At 37.8% G+C, this 18932-nt stretch overlaps 1 pseudogene across 1 annotated transcript; it reads left to right on the top strand.

Annotated features, from left to right (window-relative positions):
• Window positions 1–4331: 4331 nt before the first annotated feature.
• Window positions 4332–4689, top strand: LOC308415726 (large ribosomal subunit protein eL34-like; annotated as a pseudogene). The gene has a single exon. The product of its transcript is annotated as a large ribosomal subunit protein eL34-like (transcript).
• The last annotated feature ends 14243 nt before the right edge of the window (window positions 4690–18932 follow it).

Raw genomic sequence — 18932 nt, 5'->3', positions numbered from 1 at the left:
ACCAACCAATGAGTTGTTATGAATAGACCCGTGGCTACAGGTGCATATGCAACAGAGGATATCATTCTCTGACATCAATGATTGGAAAAGACTTTGGTCCAGCAAAGGGTCATTTTTCCCAGTGTAGGGGAATACCACTGTAAGAGAGGGTAGTTGGGAGAGGAAGCACCTTCATAGAGGCAATGGGAGGGGGAGGGGAGATGGGATTGGTGGAAAGGGGATAAAACCTGAACTGTAAATACAGAAACTATCCAATAAAAAATATTTTTAAAAAGGTATCAAGTACAGGAAACATATCAGGGAGGAACAGGTACAAAAAAATAGAGTGAAAGGAGGATGTACAACAGGTAGTAATACAGATAAGAATTCCATGAAACACAGGATATGTGTCAGGAAGATGATTGTAAAAATATATACTTATTGCAATGAAACAGTTCTGTCATTTATCTGAAAATGTATAGAATGCATGTGCTGATGAGATTTTTAAAAACCCTAGTCAATTGACTTAAACAATTTAGTCACATAGTGTGCCTCCTTTTTAAAACTTGACTAGATATCTAACTAGATACTGGTTTTTCAAAATGAAGAATAGCCTTGAAACTAAGAATAATTCTCTCCCAGGTTCTCATGCAGTGATTGAAACATAAATCTTACGTTATCAAGATTTTGAGCATAAAAAATAATAGCAAAACAAAGACTCCCAAAGGTATTCTCAGGTCCAAGGCTATTGTTCATTTTGAGAAATGGCATGAAATTATAAGTAAATCAGATCTGCTTTTAGTTAGGATAAATCATCTCCCAAATAAGAAAGTATTTGCTAAAACATTTAAAAATTAATTTCTACCAACATTAGTATGCTATAAAGGAGAGCCAACAATCATATTTTACAGGTAACTATTTGTCTTCAAAATACTTTCCAATTGTCAAATTTAATCAAAAGACTTCATTTTAGTCTACACCAATTTTCTGTCTTCCAACAGTGTGTCTCATTCTCTGCATGATTCTGAAACCACATTAGAAATCAAGCACATGGTCCTCCAGTATTTTTAGTCTCCTTGGGAAAATACAAGCTAATGGTGTGAAATAGAAAAAAACAAAGAGGAAAATACTTCTTCCTAGCATCCAGTACATGTTAAGAATATTCATATTTAATAATTACCACATTCCTACAAGAGGTATTATTTTTTTCATCCATTTTCTTAAATAAAATAGGTATATCCAACCAAGGTCATGTCACTAGTAAAACAACAATCTCAGAGTCATGTCTAAATTCTACAGCCATTTCCACTCAATAGGACATTGCCAAAAATTTAATTAAATCATACAGATGAAGAGTAAATAAAGCACACTGACAAGAAAGGCAGTACAGCATATGGTTGAATTCATGGAATTTATAGTCATACTGACCTGAGTTCAAGCACCATCTGGGTACTTTGAACAAGCTACTTGACTATTTTGAGCCTCTTTCCTCATCTATACAATAGGCACAATAGTTAAACAAAATGATGTACATAAAGGACTTTAAATAATGCTTTCTATAGTAAACAATAAATAGGTATTATAACACTGATTCTCAAAGTTATTCTTTAAACCTAAAGCTATTTTTTTTAATTTTGGCATTATGAGTGAGGATATGTTTGTCCTTTCTTCATAAAGGCTGGTGGCAATATAAAAGAAGAATTCATTTCAGGACCTCTGTCAACTATTTTATACTACAAAAGTAATAGGCTTTGGGAAAGATACACTAATATGCATAAAAGATACTCTGGATATATAAAAGGAAGTTCTGGGCACAAAGAGGTAGAAAAGGATATTATTTTCAGTGATTTGATAAAGCTAATCTTCATCAACCCCAAGCTGGCATCTGGAGAACATAAAGAAGATCTTTGGAAGTTCAAAGATGGAGAAGTAAGATGGGAGGTTGTCTGTTACACCACTCTATTGCTACTGATTTTCCTTCATCCAGTTTTGCTGAACTTCCTTCTGTCTTCATTGTTTCATGGGCTTTGCTTTCAAACCTTGCGAGATTATTGAGGGTCCTAGTTTCTCCTATCAAGGAGCAGGAAAAATCTGAGGCTTCCTGCTAGAAGTTCATAGCAAGCTGTTCCAAAGAGACTAGATCATCAAAGAGGGTGTGTGAAGGAAATGGGTTTGAGTTGGACCTGTCAGGATGTACTGGGTTAAATGTGCCCTGAAAACTGAGAAAGCATTCATTTAGTCTGGAGAAGTCTTCTTTAGATAAAATGGGAAGGGGGAGGAATGCCTTCCTGAATACAAGCATCAAGGTACCTGGTTTGATTTCCACCACAGAGAACATGGTTAATGACCAAAGAACTCTGTATGTCACTACAAATAGAAACCTGACACAGCCTCCCTCATACAAGATCACAAACTAGCCTACACAAATGATATCTAGCAACTGTTCCCTCACCCAAATCCAGCATTCTGAGTCTTAAAGGCTAAAAAAAACTTAATCTCCAAACTGTAACATGTCCAACTTAATAGTCAGAAATAAGTTTGGCTTTACACAGCAACAGCATTGTCTTAAGCAAGATGGAAATTGTGCATCATAATCTCGAGGTAGAATGCCCTCCTAGTGGACCCTCAGTTCCTGCTCTTCAAGATTTCTACTAATCAGATAAGGCCTGCCTGCCCACATTATACAGGTCTGCTTTATACAAATTCAACTAATTACAGTGTTTAATTACCTTGTATTTTTACTGACACTTGTAAACCAGATGATGTGTCAAGGGAGGTATTCTCTGCAACCTTAAACCTTAAACGTCTGGTTGACTCCTCCACGTGATCGGGTTTCCAGACCACTTTTCTAAGTGTAAAATGAACATTGGATATCAGGTGATGCTTGGGGAAAAGTGTGTTTTCTCTAGGGCTACATAAGGAAAAGACCACAAACCTGACCATAGCTCTAGCTTCTTAACCTGCTCTGAACCCCTCCTTTTTACAAGACTACCTTAATCCTGAATCCTCAAGTGACAAGAAACCATATAGCCCTCAATATCTCCTTTTTATTCTCTACTGGGTCTCTTGAGGAACCAAAGGGGCTTTAAAGCATGCTTACATTTATATCCATAATCCATGAGTCTGCGTAAAGATGTATTCATTTAGAGAAAGTACCTGCTTTGCTCTGCTCAGAAACTAGAAAATCAATCTTTTCTCAAGTTTACAAAAAAAAAAAATTAACAACGCTTTCCTTAAAAGAAATCATTCCTCAAACCTATTAGGTTTAATATCTAAATGCAAAGCTTCTCTTATTTTAAAAGCTTATCCTTCCTCAACTTAAATTGTTTCCTTGTTCATCACACCACCTTGGGGACTCTAAGGAGAGCCTCTTAGTCCCCTTAGGATTGTTCCAGGCTGAAGTCCAAAAACTCAAAAAGCAATGGAAAGAATTCTGCCTATCTAGCCAGATGGGCATGGACACAGAAGAGAAGCACTGTTGCATTTAGGTACAGGCTTAATTCTGAAAACTCTTAATCCTTTTATCTATGATCTCAAATGATAATACCTTTCTCAAATAATTATTGATGGGATTATATACCATTGCATGTGTTTAACATTCTATGGAAGCTAGATACCACTTACTACAAAAAGACTTTAGAAATCAAGGTTTATCTGAGTGTAATACAATGTCCTTTGAGCTGTCCCGGATGACTAAGAAACATTCTGTAACTGTAGCACTTAAATTTCTAAACTGCTTTAAAAGGAAAGCTGCCTGGCTCAGCCACTTCCTCCTGATTTGTATGTCTGAAACAAAACTACATTAAGCTCAATAAGCTTGTCTGGGTTAGTTGATTTTCTGGCACATTTTTCCATCTGAAGAAAGTGATCAGTTGAAAGAAGTTAAATAAATTGTGGGAAAACGAATTACCCAAATTTAAAGAGATGACTCCATGGTAAGACTTATCTGAACTATTACATAAATAATGAATTCCCAAAAGGGCATGGCAGCATAGAGCATCACAAACTTCCTTAACAACGAAATGCTCTTTAGCATAGCCACACTTTTGTGGAACAGATGGGGAGCACTATTTGGAAGTGCCACTTCACAGAAATGCATAACACGGAGGAATTTTATTATTGCCATTTATTAAAAATGTTCAATAATTTCTGCCTCACTTATCATTAATCCTAGAAGAGCTAGAAACCTCTATGGAATATGTCACAGGGTGCCATTAGAGAATTCCACATTGTCGCACGACATTTCTTTGAATTTTAACCAGCTATAATCATACTACACAAATTTAAAGCTGAAATGTTTCAATTAAAAATAGGCAAACCTCTTCCGGGGATGGTGCTTAGAGGCACTCGGGATGGTCCAGCGTCTGCCATACTGTCGTAGGCATTCCTACAATACAGCATCTAACAAAACTAGGCTGTCTGGAACCCCTGGCAACAGGATTGTTTACCTTTACAGCAAGAAGGTTGGAAAAGCACCTAAATCTGCATTTGGCCTGTGCCCAGGCCTACTGCAGGGGGTGAGGGGTTCCTGCTCTAAGACCCAAAGTCCTTATGAGATTGTCTAAGACTAAGAAGCACACCAGAAGGGCTTATAGTGGTTCCATGTGTTCCAAGTGTGTCCGTGACAGCGTCAAGCTGGCTTTCCTTATTGAGGAGCAGGAAATCGTGAAAGTGTTGAAGGCACAAGCACAGAGTCAGAAAGCAAAATAAATAAGCAACTTTTTTAATGGCATAATGAATATAATAGAGGTTCTTTTTCATTTTGTTGGATATTCTGTGCATTTACATTTAAGATGTTATTCCTTCCCCACAATCCCATCCCCCTCCCTGTCCCATTGCCTCCATGAAGGTGTTCCCTGTCCAAACTACCTTCTCCCACCTCAGTGCCTTGAATATGCAGCTATTCTAAGAAATAAAATTCAAGACTTGGAAAAAATAGGACAAACAACTAGACAGGGTGGCACATATCACTGCATTTAGTAGGCCTGAGGCAAGAGGACTGTAAGTGAGGCCAGCCTGAACTACATAGCTTGAAATTATCCCAAAAAAGAGCATATAGTTATAAATATATGAATCAATAACCAGAGGCCAGGGAAATGATACAGTGAGTGAAGTGCTGGTCATGCAAAGAAGAAGATCTAAGTCAGATCCCCAGCACTCATACAGAGCCTGGTATATAGAGTAGTGTATGTGTATGTGTGTGTGTGTGCGCTCGCATGCGCACATGCACAATAATATCCTTATGCTTCTACATGAACTAAAATGCGAAAATGTAGAAAAAAATATAGCCATGGTTCTTCCTTGGAAAAAAAATGTCTGTATCAATATAAATCACCTAGATGTCTAAATAAAGTTGTGTGTCAGTCAAAAACTAGTTATTTTCAGCCTGATCACATTAGAGGTATATAGAAGTATACCTCTTTAACTTTTTTTTTTTTTGAGAAGGAGTCTCAGTGGCATCCAATCTAAGAAGCTTACAGGGCAATTGGACCAACCAAGAGAGACTCATTCTTTCAATAATTAATTTAGCAAATACTTCCTGAGAACCAACAATGTGTCTTACATGTTACTAAACATTAGATATAGAACTGTGGTTGACCATCAAAATTCCAACTCAATTCTCCATAGAGTTGGAAAGAGAAATTTGCAAATTCATCTGAAATAACAAAAAAAACCTAGAATAACAAAATCTATTTTCAACAACAAAAAAACTTCTTCAGGAATCACCATCCCTAACCTCAAGCTATATTACAAAGCACGGTATTGGTACAGAGATAGGCAGGTAGATTAATGAAACAAAATACAAGATCTGGAAATGAACTCTCACATATATGGTCACTAGACAAAGGTGCTGAAAACATTCAATGGAAAAAGGAAAGCCTCTTCAATAAATGGTATTGGTGCAACTGGAAGTCAGCATGCAGAAGAATGAAAATAGATACTTTCTTATCTCTTTGTGCAAAGCTCAAGTGCAAGTGGTTCAAAGACCTCCACATTAAACCAGGTATAATAAAACTATTAGAAAAGAAAGTGGGAAAAAGCTTAGAACACATAGGCACAGGGGAAATTTTCCTGAACAGAACACCAATGGCTTATGCTCTAAGATCAAGAACTGATAAATGGAACTTAATGAGATTGTAAAGTTTCTATAAGACTAAGGAAACTGTCAAGAAAACAAAATGGCACCCAACAGACTGGGAAAAGATCTTTACCAATCCCACATCTGATAGAGGTCTAATAACCAATATATACAAAGAATTCAAGAAGTTAGACTCCAGAGAATCAAACAATCCTATTAAAAATGGTGTACAGAGCTAAACAAAGAATTCTCAATTGAGGAATATTGAATGGCTGAGAAACACCTAAGGAAATGCTTGTCATCCCTAGTTATCAGGGTAATACAAATCAAAACAACCCTGAGATTCCACCTCACACCAGTCAGAATGGCTAAGATCAAAAACTCAGATGACAGCAGATGCTGGCAAGGATGTGGAAAAAGAGGAACACTTCTCCACTGATTGTGGAGTTGTAAGCTGGTACAACCACTCTGGAAATCAGTCTGACAGTTCCTCGGGAAATTGGACATAGTACTACCTGAAGACCCAGTTATTCAACTTCTGGTCATATACCCCAAAGATGTTCCAACATATAATAAGAACACATGCTCCACAATGTTCATAGCAGTCTTATTTATAATAGCCAGAAGCTGGAAATAATCCAGATGTCCTTCAGTAGATGAATGGATACAGAAATTGTGGTATATTTACACAACGGAGTACTACTTAGCTATTAGAAATAATAACTTTACAAAATTCCTAAGCAAATGGATGGATCTAGAGAATATCATCCTGAGTGAGGTAACCCAGTCACAAAAAAAAAAAACAGACATTATATACAGTCACTGGATACTAGCCCCAGAAAGCACTGAATACCCAAGAAACAACTCAAAGACCATATGAAACTCATAAAAAAAAGAAAGGCCAAAAAGTAGAAGACTTCGTCCCTCTTAGGAAAAAAAATAAGTGTATAGCACCCTGTCAGAGTGTGGTACACCTAGGCCTTAAATCGTTAATAGTTCAAGAGCTAAGAATGTAGCCTTGTGGCAATTCTTGTTATTTAAAAATCATTATGTTTAATCTTTGCACACCAAGAAAACTTTCACTATTTTCATGTTACATTTTGTTTTACATGTATTTATGCTCATTGTAACTAGTAAGATTTCAATGCATATTATCAAACCTTTAAAAAAAACCAAGTACTGACTGTAGATTGTCCTAAAGTTATTTGTATTTTAATGTTAATTCCACTTCCCCAAGAAGGGCTGCCCAGTGAAGTACTCCAGAGATGATTTCATCTGAACCTTCTCATTTTAATTAGTAAAATAAAGGAAAGCCAGTGACTGGACAGGGTGGGGTGTGAGAGGTCCGGCAGAGGGTAGAGGTCCCTCACTGAAACATGGAGGTTCTCAAAACCAGCTTGACCCAGGTGAGACTGATTGGTGTTAAATAGCTATGAACATTAAGGATTTTATAGGTCTAATATCTCATATAGAAGGGCAGTCTGTATCTTTGTCTATTTGATGTAATCTTGTTGTGTAGAGGGTTTGTGGATTGAGAGTTGAATATACAAACCTGTATGAAAAGCTATCGGGCTGTAGAGTTGTGTTTATGTGAGATTTTGGGGGTAGAGAAACACCCCAGGACAGAGGCAGAGAACAGGTGGAAGAAAACCACCAGGGAATGTAGCTGCAAGGACAGGTTGGGCCGTGGTGGCGGCTCAGACCCGGTGACAGAGGTGGGCACAGCTCCAAATTAAAACCGGACCTGTGGAGTGAGATCTCAGGGCCAATAAAGAGATAAACCCATTTTTTTAATATTTACTGCAACAACTGACAAAAATATATGCATATAGTTTTATGCAAAATGCTTTTAAAATCTGTACATTTATCTTTGTTTTTTTTTAAAATAAAGTTGTTTAAATAAAAAAAATTATGGTTGAAAAAATAAAGTTATTCTGTTCATGTAACTTAACATTTTAATGTGGAGAGCATACAAGCAACAACAAATAACAACACTTAGAAAGAATTTGAAAGGCTACAGCAGGAGGATCATGGATTTGAGACCAGCCTTGACTACCTAGAAAGCTGAAAGCCAGCATGAACTATATAGAATGACCTGGCTCAGCAACATACATAGACAGAAATAGAGTACAGTAAGATGATATAAAAGGGGCACTTAACCCAGATTTGGACATGAGAGTAGATATTTGAGGCATGCTGAAAGTGAAATAAAGCTGAGAAAGCAAAAAGAATGGTATTTTAAGGCATTAAAATAATTTTAATATGGCTCAAAGACAGCTCTCATGATGGGGTGGAGGGTACACAATGGGAAAGTATAAAAAGTGCTAATACTACACAAATGGTTATTGTTTTCTCACCACATTCTGTACCCATGTGAGCTTTATAGAAAACATAAATTGGGTTGATAACTTGGTCTTGTCCTCCCTCCCCTGTCTTCTCTTTTGGTAAACCATTCTCCTTCCTTTCCAGTATCTAAATGTGGTCCAAATAAATCATGGTTGTCATCATTTTCATATGATTCTACATCCCCAAAGAAAGTATTTTTTGAAGTGAGCATATAAAAAGGGTCCATAATACTAACGATGGTGATTAGTCCAGTACTTGTCACATGACTGAAGACAAAGGAATCTAACCTCTTCTCCAAGTCTTCTTAAACTGGAGCTGCCCAAAAGGAACATCTTCTTTTTTAAGAGTTGAGTCCATTTATGTTAATAGATATCAAGGAATTGTGGTTGCTGTTTCCTGCTATTTTTGCTTTGGTAGTTTGAATTGTGCCTGTGTGTCTTTCTTCCTTTAGTTTTCTTGGTTGGAAGTTTTCTTATTTTTACTATGAGGTGGTTCCCTTCATTGTATTGGGCTTTCCACTTATAATTTGTTGTAGTGCTGGGTTTGTGGTCATATATTGTGTGAATGTAGTTTTGTCTTAGAATATCTTCATTTCGCCATCTATGGTGATTGATAGTTTTGCTGGGTATAGCAGCTTGGGCTGGCACTTGTGCTCTCTCAGGGTCTTCATGATGTCTGTCCAGGCTCTTCTAGCTTTCATAGTCTCTGTTGAGAAATCGGGTGTGAGTCTGATTGGTCTGTCTTTATATGTTACCTGACCTTTTTCCTTACTGCTTTTAGTATTCTTTCTTTGCTTTGGGCACTTGGTGTTTTGACTATTATGTGTTGGGAGGAATTTCTTTTCTGGTCCAACCTATTTGGAGTTCAGTAGGCTTCTTTTATGCACATGGTCATCTCATTCTTAAGGGTAGGGAAGTTTTCTTCTATGATTTTGTTGAAGATATTTACTGTGCCTCTTAGTTGATATTCTTCACCCTCTTCTATTCCTATTATCCTTAGGTTTGGTCTTCTCATTGTGTCCTGGATCTCCTGAACATTTTGGGTTCGGAGCTTTTTGGTTTTTGCATCTTCTCTGACTGTTTTGTCTATGTTTTCAATGTTGTCTTCGGGTCCGGAGATTCTCTCTTCCATCTCTTGTAGTCTGTTGAAGATGCTTGCATCTGTGACTCCTGATTTCTTTTTTAGGATTTCTACTTCTAGGGTTGTCTCTTTTAGTGCTTTCTTTATTGTCCATTTCCGTTTTAAATTCCTTCTTCCATTCCTTCATCTCGTTGGTTCTGTTTTCTTCTAGTTCTTTGAGTTCTTTGAGTGTTTTTCGTGTTTCCTCTTTAAAAGCTTCTATTTCTTTATGGTTTTTCTCCTATTTTTGCTTAAGTGAATTATTCATGCTCTTCTCAAAGATCTCCATCATCATCTTGAGGTATAATTTCAGGTCTGAGTTTTCTTTTTCTGGAGTGTTTGGCATTCTGCTTCTTGGTGTGATGGGAGAGCTGGGTTCTGATTTTGCCAGATTATCTTGGTTTCCATTGTGTAAGCTCTTTTGCTTTCCTCTTGCCATCTTGTTGTCTGTGATTATATGTGGTCCTGTTGTCAGTGATTGATTCCCGTCTCTCCTGTGTACCTGGCCTGTGTCCCTAGATCTCTGCTGTTTTAGGTGGCAAAGCACTTGAGCGTTTGGTCTGCACGCAAGGGCCTTCCGGGTAGACACCGAGTCCCTATGACAGAGTTCCTGCTCCCCTGGCCCAGCTGGAGGGCTGCACCTACTGTGTGCTAGACCTAGCCCTTTCTGGGCCCTGGCTACTCATAGAGAACTCTCTGCAGGCCTGTGTCCCTGGATCTCTGCTGTTCCAGGTGGCAAATGGCCTGAGCATTTGGTCCACACACAATGGCTTTCTGGGCAGATAAGAAGTCCCTATTCCAGGGGTCCTGTTCACCTGAACCATCAGGATGCCCTGCTTTCCGCATGCTCGGCCCAGACCTCTCTGCGCCCTGCTCACTCACGGCCCAGTCTCACCAGGCCTGCATCCCTGGATCTCTGCTGGTCGTGGTGGCAAATGGCTTGAGCGTTTGGTCTGCGTGCGCCAGCCTTCCGGGTGGACACCGAGTCCAGATGGCAGAGTTCCTGCTCCCCTGGACCAACTGGAGGGCCACACCTATTGCACACTAAGGCTATCCCTCTCTGCCCATGTCATTTCTTTACATCTTTGCTCCTTGTCTCTTTTCTGAAGACTTCAAAATCAGTATCCATAACAGAATCTGGTTCCTACAGGATGGACCAATCCTGAAAATATTTTGTTCCTCCTGCCAATACTTGTTGAAGCATAGAAGCAAATAGCTATGTGAGGATGAAAATAGAACATAAAGTATCCCTCTTCTAAGAATTTATTTGCATGAGCTTCCATCTCTGTCTTAAATTTCCCTAGACACTTAGTTAGTGTACAAGTTTGTAGACAGGGAGAAGGTTGCAGTTCAAATGGCAGAAAAAAAAATCCAATAGGACCTGTTATGGTTTGCATAAGCTTGGCACAGGGAGTGGCACTAGTAGAAGGTGTGGCCTTGTTGGAGGAAGTGTGTCACTTTGGAGTGGTCTTGAAGATACTCCTCCTAGCTGCCTGAAAATGCTCAGTCTGTTCCTGGCTTCCTTTGGATGAAGATGTAGAACTCTTACTTCCTCCTGCATCATTCCTGCCTGGACACTGCCATGATCTTGACTTGATGATAATGGACTGCATCTCTAAACCTGTAAGCCAGCCTCAATTAAATCTTGTTATTTATAAGACTTGCCTTGGTCATGGTGTCTGCTCACAGCAATAAAACCCTAACTAAGACAGGATCCAACTGTTGATTCACTAAACTTACTAAAAAGAGAACTCACTTTCTCTCCTAAACTAACTCCCAGTCATGAATGCTTCTCATTTTCCTTACCATTCTGACATTCACCTACCCTTAAAATTGTGAGAATTGAATTAATTTCCTATTGACTCCTAGCCAGTAATATCTGATTCCTGCCTAGTTGTTTTTACTTGATGCTTCATTTTCCATTATCACTACCTAAACTCATATAGAGGATCCATCAAGTCCTCCATATCTCTTTTTATTTTAAAATGTTTAATTAAATATATATTAATATTATTCAATGTGATTACTTGATAGACATGTGAATTATATAATGATTATCACAATCATCACTGCCTAAACTACCCAAGACTACATTAGAGAGTCCCAGCACTTACTCATATAACTAAGTCTGTTCCCGTCAGTTTTACATCTATCCATCCTACCTACATTCCAGCCCCTATCACTACTGTTCTCTGCATTTTATGATTACTACTTTTTTAGATTCCACATGTAATGAAAATTAAATAGTATTTGTCATTCTGTACTTGGCTTGTGTCATTTAGCATAATGTTCTCCAGTGTTCTCATGTCACAAATGGTAGAGATTCCTTGTTTGTGGGGGTCTGAATAGCTGTGCATTATATACAGATCCACATTTCTTTATCCGTCCATCTGTGGAGACTCTGTCAAATAATAACTAATGAGAAGATGCCTGCACTAATGAGACCTATGCTGAGAGATAGCCCTTGAGATAATATCGCAAGGGAAGATCTCAGCTCAATGAGAGGTTGCTACTCTCAGCAACATTTCTATACCATGGCTCTCATTCTTGCAAAATAGTAGTAGTATAATCAATTCATGGGTGAAGATGTTCTCTTTGACAATCTTTACCTTTTGGCCTACACAATTATTAATGAGATTAAAATTGCATGATAGTTCTATTTTCAATATTTGAGGGGCTGTTATACTGTGTTTCATGATAGCTCCACTAATTAAAATTCCCTACCAACAATATAATAGACTTGCTCCAAGTCCACATCTTGACTAACATTTACTATGTTAATTTTTACTTACAGGTAACATCTCATGTGGTTTTGATTTGCATTTCCCTGATAATTAGTGCCCCCAATCAACTTTTCATGTAATTATTGACAATTTGTATACACAAATCTTATATAATCTCTCTGCTTTTATCTTCCACTACTCCAACCACACTTCAAAGGACCAACTTTAGGATCCTGATTTAAGGGTTACCTATAGACAGGGGAAACCGTGATCTAAAATAGCATCAGCTCCAAAACTATGAGCCAGGATGATCCAGCTCTCTCTCAGGAATTTTCCCTAAAAGGAGAGAGGGAGAAAGAAAGAAAGGAAGATGTGGGTAAAAGAGAGAAAAATAAAGAAGAGAGAAGGTGAAGGAGAAGAGGAAGAGGAGGAAGAGAATAAAGGACAAAGAAGAAGCACCAATGCTAAATGGATACTTAAACAGAAGGCATGAGAACAAGTCAAAATGTTAAGGAATGAGATAGGAAAGAATCTGACAGAGTCATATGAAAGAAAGTTATATAGAATCAGAAGCGATAAGGAAAACAGAAGCTAGGGAACACAGGAAAGATAAACTGGGCAGACAGAAAAATTAAGCCTGTCAACACTGAAGAGAAACAGAGCTGAATCATGTTTGTGTAAAACACTAAGGTGGGGGAGGGGGCTAATCTCAAAATCATGCTGAAAGTCTCTAAAGGTGTGATGTATCCAACTTCCTTTCCATGATGTCACATTACACTCTGCTTTCTGATCTTGATTCCCCTGAAACCTCTTCCTACCTTATCACTTTCCTGGAGGAGGTAAAAAATAAACCTTCATTATTTTCTCCAAATTATATAAAACATATTTTGTGTAAAGTTCTCTAACAGTACAAAAATAAAAATTTTAGAAACTATAATATTCACCATAATCCATTCCTTGGAGGAAGCTAGTATAAATGAAGGTTTAGTGTGTGTCCTTCCAGAAACCTTTATATGCATACATATTTCATTACCTAAATGCATTCAGATCTTACAGAATTAGAATGCACCTTATTTGTCTTTAATTTTCTCCTGGAACCTCTTTGCTTAAAATAATCTAAAAACATCTTTAACATTTGTAGAGTCTAAGAAAATCAGTTCAAATCTTGTCTGGATTCTGAGATGCTCATTCTGTGACTCTACTCTGCGAGTCCAGCTTTTTTGGACCTATAATCCCTCAAAAAATGCCCGACTTCAGGGATACTGATATTGCTGGGTGATAACTGTCTTCTCCCCCCCCACACTTCAATCAGTAATATCTCCATAGATTTTCCTTGATGCAATTGCCTCTCTTTACCTTTAAGAATGTGTAGCCTCTAGAACAGTGATTCTCAATCTGTGTGTGTCATATCAGATATTTATGTTATAATTAATAATAGTAGCAAAGCTACAGATACAAAGTAACGATGAAAATAATTTTATGGTTATGGGACAGCACAGCCTGAGGAACTGTATTAAAGAGTCACAGCATTGGGAAGGTTGAAAATGACTGATCTAGAAAGACTTTCCTTTTTCTGCTAGCCCCACAGGATTTCTCCCTCCTTCTCCTCCAAACTTCATCATTTCACTCACTTAATCTATCACCCCATTTTATGATAGTCTTCTTTTGTTTATGGTAGTTTTCTTGACTCCCCAACTCATGACGAACAAGAACATATTTCATATAATTTTCAGGCAATGTCCTTAATTCCTGAACGTAGAGGATAAGCGTTCATTGTTTGAATGGTACCTACATTGAACATTTACATTCCAGGAGGTAGCCATGGAACATCTCTAATGTAAAGCTATCACTAATGAGAGGACTACTCTAATGGGACCCATACAGACAGTTTAGTTGCCAAGATAACATCTCAAGAAAAGGGTTCCTGTCAAGGGGAGGTTAAATGCCCTAAATCCATGGGTCTTATGAAAGAACTACATTTTTTTCACTTCCCATAGCAAAAGGAATAGGAAAAGCCTAAGCCCTGGAATGTCACCTAACTGCTGAATGTCATGTGATAACCTTCAACCTTCTCTAGAAGAAAATACAACTCTAATCCGATACTCATTTCAGAACAAGCAACATAAGATAAGAAGCTGGGGAAATGCCAACAATATTCTCCATCCATCCTGGTAGAATACATTCATACATGGCCTCCTTCTCCATAGACCTTGTCCAGTAGGCTAAGCTTAAGTCACTTTTAAGAAAGACTACCATTTAATATGGGATTTTGAATATCAAGAGATGTTTAACAGTCCAGAAAATAAGAACTTTCCTTTAGTTACATTTTGATGCAAGAAGAAATCTGGCTCTTCCTGGTATCATGTCCAAAACTGATAAGGGACCCATACATCAGCAGTGCTATTTTGACACTCCACTATGAGTCATAAAAACTTCTATTCAACACCTACTCCCTGAGCCCAAGGTATTATTTATTCCAAGGGTTTGGTAAGAGGTCTCAACTAAGTGCGGGATAATCTGCTTCTGAAAGCCATAGTTAAGAAAAGGGCAAGTTTCTTGTCATCCTCAGAAACTGATATGCAAAAAATAAATCTGACTAAGAACATGTGGGTGGGAAGGTACATGGTAAAGAGGTTTTACGAAAAAAATCTCCCATGTTACGCACTCCGAAGCAACTGCTATGCTGTGCCTCTATTTTTCCCCCTGGTTTTGCTTACAGCTGATAAAAACTTGGTGGCAATGATTTTAATCTTCTTTGTCAGCCTTCCAAGCTCATGGCAGGGAGGGAAGGTTAGGAACCATTCCTGTCTTCAGGCAGGAAACCAAAGTTCAAGAAAATGGGCTCCGGCTGTGGATAAAAACTGCAGATGCCTTCCCACAGGATGCTATGCAGAGATCTGGAACACTTCCAGATCTTGGGCAGGGATGGCATGTTAGTCAGGAATCTAGTTAAGTGTCAGACGTGCTCTCTGACACTGTGGATCTGAAAGATGGAGAGTTAAGATGTGAACAGAGTTGCAGGGTGGGGCTATGTGTCTAGCTAGCCCAGGGTCTGAAATGCTGAAGGTTAGATGCTTCTTTCCCTAAATGTGTTGCTTTATCCTTACAATCGTCTCTAAAAGGCAAATATCCATGGGAAGCATGAAATACATTCACTCACATTCTAGTAAGACCTTTGTGTGGATTAATTTGTCAATTTTTTTTCATTGAGAGAAAATCATATGTAAAAAGCTTCCCTAACTCCTAAAATGGATTCACAATCATCTCTGTCAAATTATGAATATCAAAATAGATGTCAGGGACTGACAACCTCTCTTCCAGTCTTCTTTTATTTTTCAATTTTTTGTAATAAGAAAGGTTTATTATTTTTATTATAAAGAGGTTTTTTAACAAATATTCATGTACTTTTTTTTAATTTAGATTTTTCTTCTCAAGGGACCTAAAGGATATTGGGTCATTATATATTTAGAAGGCTATAGATGGAAGTGCAAATTGAGAATCCACAATGTGCAGACTTCTTTTTTTCTCTCTAAAATTCATTACCATATTCCTTTATAAAGGTTCTCTGAGCCATTTGTCTGTATTTCTGCTTTTTCAGCCTAGAACTCCAAGTCCCTGTTCACTGCCTAAGTACTAGCTATTCCCTCAAACAAGAATGGTATCCCTCCTCGTGTTTGTGAATTCACATCTCTTTCTCAAAAAGGACTTCCTTATTTAGTGCTTGTCTGCCATAGCACATTGCCAGTTTGCTTTCTTCCTAACATTTGTGAACACCTGGTTTCATCTGATTATTCTTGTGTGTTTACTTTTTAAATGGTTTCCTTCATCTCTCAACCTTCAAGGAGAATTGCATCAGGACACAAACCATATGTGTTTTGTTCACAGATGGGTCTAGAACAGTCTCTGGCTCATAAAAATCATTCCGTACATATTTTATGAATAAAATGAATGAACAGATGAACAAGTCTGTCCTTCCTTGCTACCTACTCTAACCCAAACTGGGCACCCTATGAGCATCTTAAAAATACTTCTCAAGAGCTGAGGACACATCTCAGTGGTAGAGAACTTGTCTAACATGAGCCATGCATAGGTTTAATCTCCACCACCACCTGCTTCTGTTTCCTTTCTGATGCTGAGATGAGATTTAAAAAAAAAAAAAAAAAAAAAAAAGTTCTAATCAAAAGCAGCTTGGGGAGGGGGATAATTTCCACTTACAATTACATATCAGAGTCTATCATGAAAAGAAGTCAAGGCAAAAAATCAAATCAGGACCTTGAAAACAGGGCTGCCTGCTATTCCATACACCATTACCTCTGACTGAGGAACTCACTTCACAGCCAAATATGTGCAGCAGGAGCCATGGAGAATGCTATTCTGTGGCTCACTTGCACACTTGCAGACTAATGTTTTCCTAGCTTTTTTTCCTCTTTCTTACAGTCCAGTGCCGCCTATCATGAGATAGGTTGTGTCTTTGTATATCAAATAAAAATTAAGGTACTGCCCTACAGCCATATCCACAGGCCAACCTAACCCAGGCAATTCTTCAATTGAAATTCTCCTCTCAGATGTCTCTAGACTGTGTCAAATTTGACAGTTAAAGCTAACCAGGACACTACTTAAATAAATACTTAAAATTTTTCAAAATTAAAAAGGATATCAATAGCAAGACTCACCAAAAATCAATTCATTTACAGTAGGAGGAACACTTAATCTGATGACCCTTAATCCAAAGATTCTCCCAGTAGTGTTAATCTCAGTACAACCTCCAAAGGAGCATAGCTGGAGTAAGTTCTACTACTGACTTTCTATAGCACCAAATGCAATGTTCAACAGAAAGAAGAAACACATGACATAACACCAGAAGCAGAATGGACCCCTTATGACTAGGCACTAGACACAGAATGAACACTTGTAGGGATACCAGCTAGTAAACCCAGTGACCTTATCCACATATAATTAGGAACACAGACAAAGGCTTGAACAGCAGCACAGTTCTTAGTAGACTGACTGCCAAACACTGCCCTGGATCAAACAATGACTAGAAAACTTTAAGGACATTCTAGAAGGTGATCACACAGTTGCCACCCAACCTCTCCTTGGAGATGGCAATTAAACAGTTCTTTATCAGCTCTTGAGTTCCAAAACACTACAGGTTTTCTGCTATATCCTTTCAGGAAAATAAAACTGTTTATGTCTAATATATAATGTATAGATATGGATTTAAATTTACAAAGTATAAATAAAATTTATAAGTATAAACTTACATAAATACATACTCTGTATAACACAAGGCTGCTAAGCAGCAGCAGCAGCTTAGAATGAGCTGCTTAGCAACATGGCATCCAACCACTCATATTACAACAATCCAGTTCCTTTTGTTTCCCTGTCATCCCTTTTAGTGTATGGGCAAAGACCACACGGAGCTGGCAGTTTAAGCTCATTCTTTTCGCTGCCTGTGTAAGTGATACACTGTTGAAATCTAGAAATGACTCACTGGCTCTTTAGCACTTGAATCAGTCTGACCTTGGCCTTGTGCTGTAGATGTAAGATTGATGGTCTTTAGACAGAAAGAAAGCATCCTTCTCATTTATACCACAATGTGTTGTAAAGAATTCCCCGCTGGAGTGTTTAAGTTAAAATACTGAGACATGAGAACTGAAATGTAGCTCAGTAGGACATTTGCTTGGAATATATAAAGCTATGAGTTCCATCCATAGCACCACAAAAAAATGTTAATATAAATAGTATTTAATTTTTCTTTCAAAAATAATACTCTAACACAGTCAAATGCTCTACTGCAACCTAACCTAACCTTTCTGGCACATGAAAAATTGGAGCCACTGGCCATTTGTTGCAGAACACCCTAGAAGTAATGTCTCCTGTGGTCCCAGTCACTGTCTACACAAAATTGCCAATTCATTTTGACCATGTTCTTACTTTAGGGAAGTTTCCACTTGCCCCAGTTTAATGAGGACTGACCTATTGGCAAAAACTTCTGAAAATGATCTATCACATCTTCCATCAGCTACTGCCATCTTCTATTTACCAGAGTATTCTTACATTCTCTGACTTTTCCATTGACCAGAAAAGTCTCTCTGTGGGATTTAGTAAATAATTTATTGAAGAACCTGGCACTGGGTACCTGCAGTATGGTTAGGAGATAGTCACATAGCCGCTGATCTCAAAGAAATTGTATCACAAAAAGAAAGTCAAACTGAAAACCAAAAAAAAAAAGTCAAGTGTAAAATATATGGAAGCTATATAATAAAAGGTGTGCCAAACCAAAGGTTATATAAATAAAAAATTATTAATATAGGGATTAGAATGTTGTTATGGCAAATGTGGCATTTGAAGTAGAAAAACAGGGTCACAGCTTCAGTAATGCAGGAAGCAAGTATAATTGAACAATGAGAATAAAAGTAAAAATATATCTCCAACCATAAATCATTCTAGGAAGAAATGAGAAATTTTTTAGTCTATTATCTTTCTCTAGAACTGTTTAAGATGACCTTTGTATCCATAAAACATGGTCAAGATACTGCAAGCCAAAAAAAGACAAAGAGAGAACAAAAAAGAAAAAGAAAGAAAAAAAGAAAAAAAAAAGAACAATTAGGACTCATGCTGTAGTTGATAAGGCAAAGAGAAATGGATATTGAATGCATATGAAAATGGGCAAATGTAAGGAT

Source organism: Micromys minutus (genome assembly GCF_963924665.1).
Source record: "Micromys minutus genome assembly, chromosome: X".
Lineage (NCBI taxonomy): Eukaryota > Metazoa > Chordata > Mammalia > Rodentia > Muridae > Micromys > Micromys minutus.
Note: the sequence above shows the minus strand (reverse complement) of the source record. Positions and strands in the feature narration are given on the sequence as shown.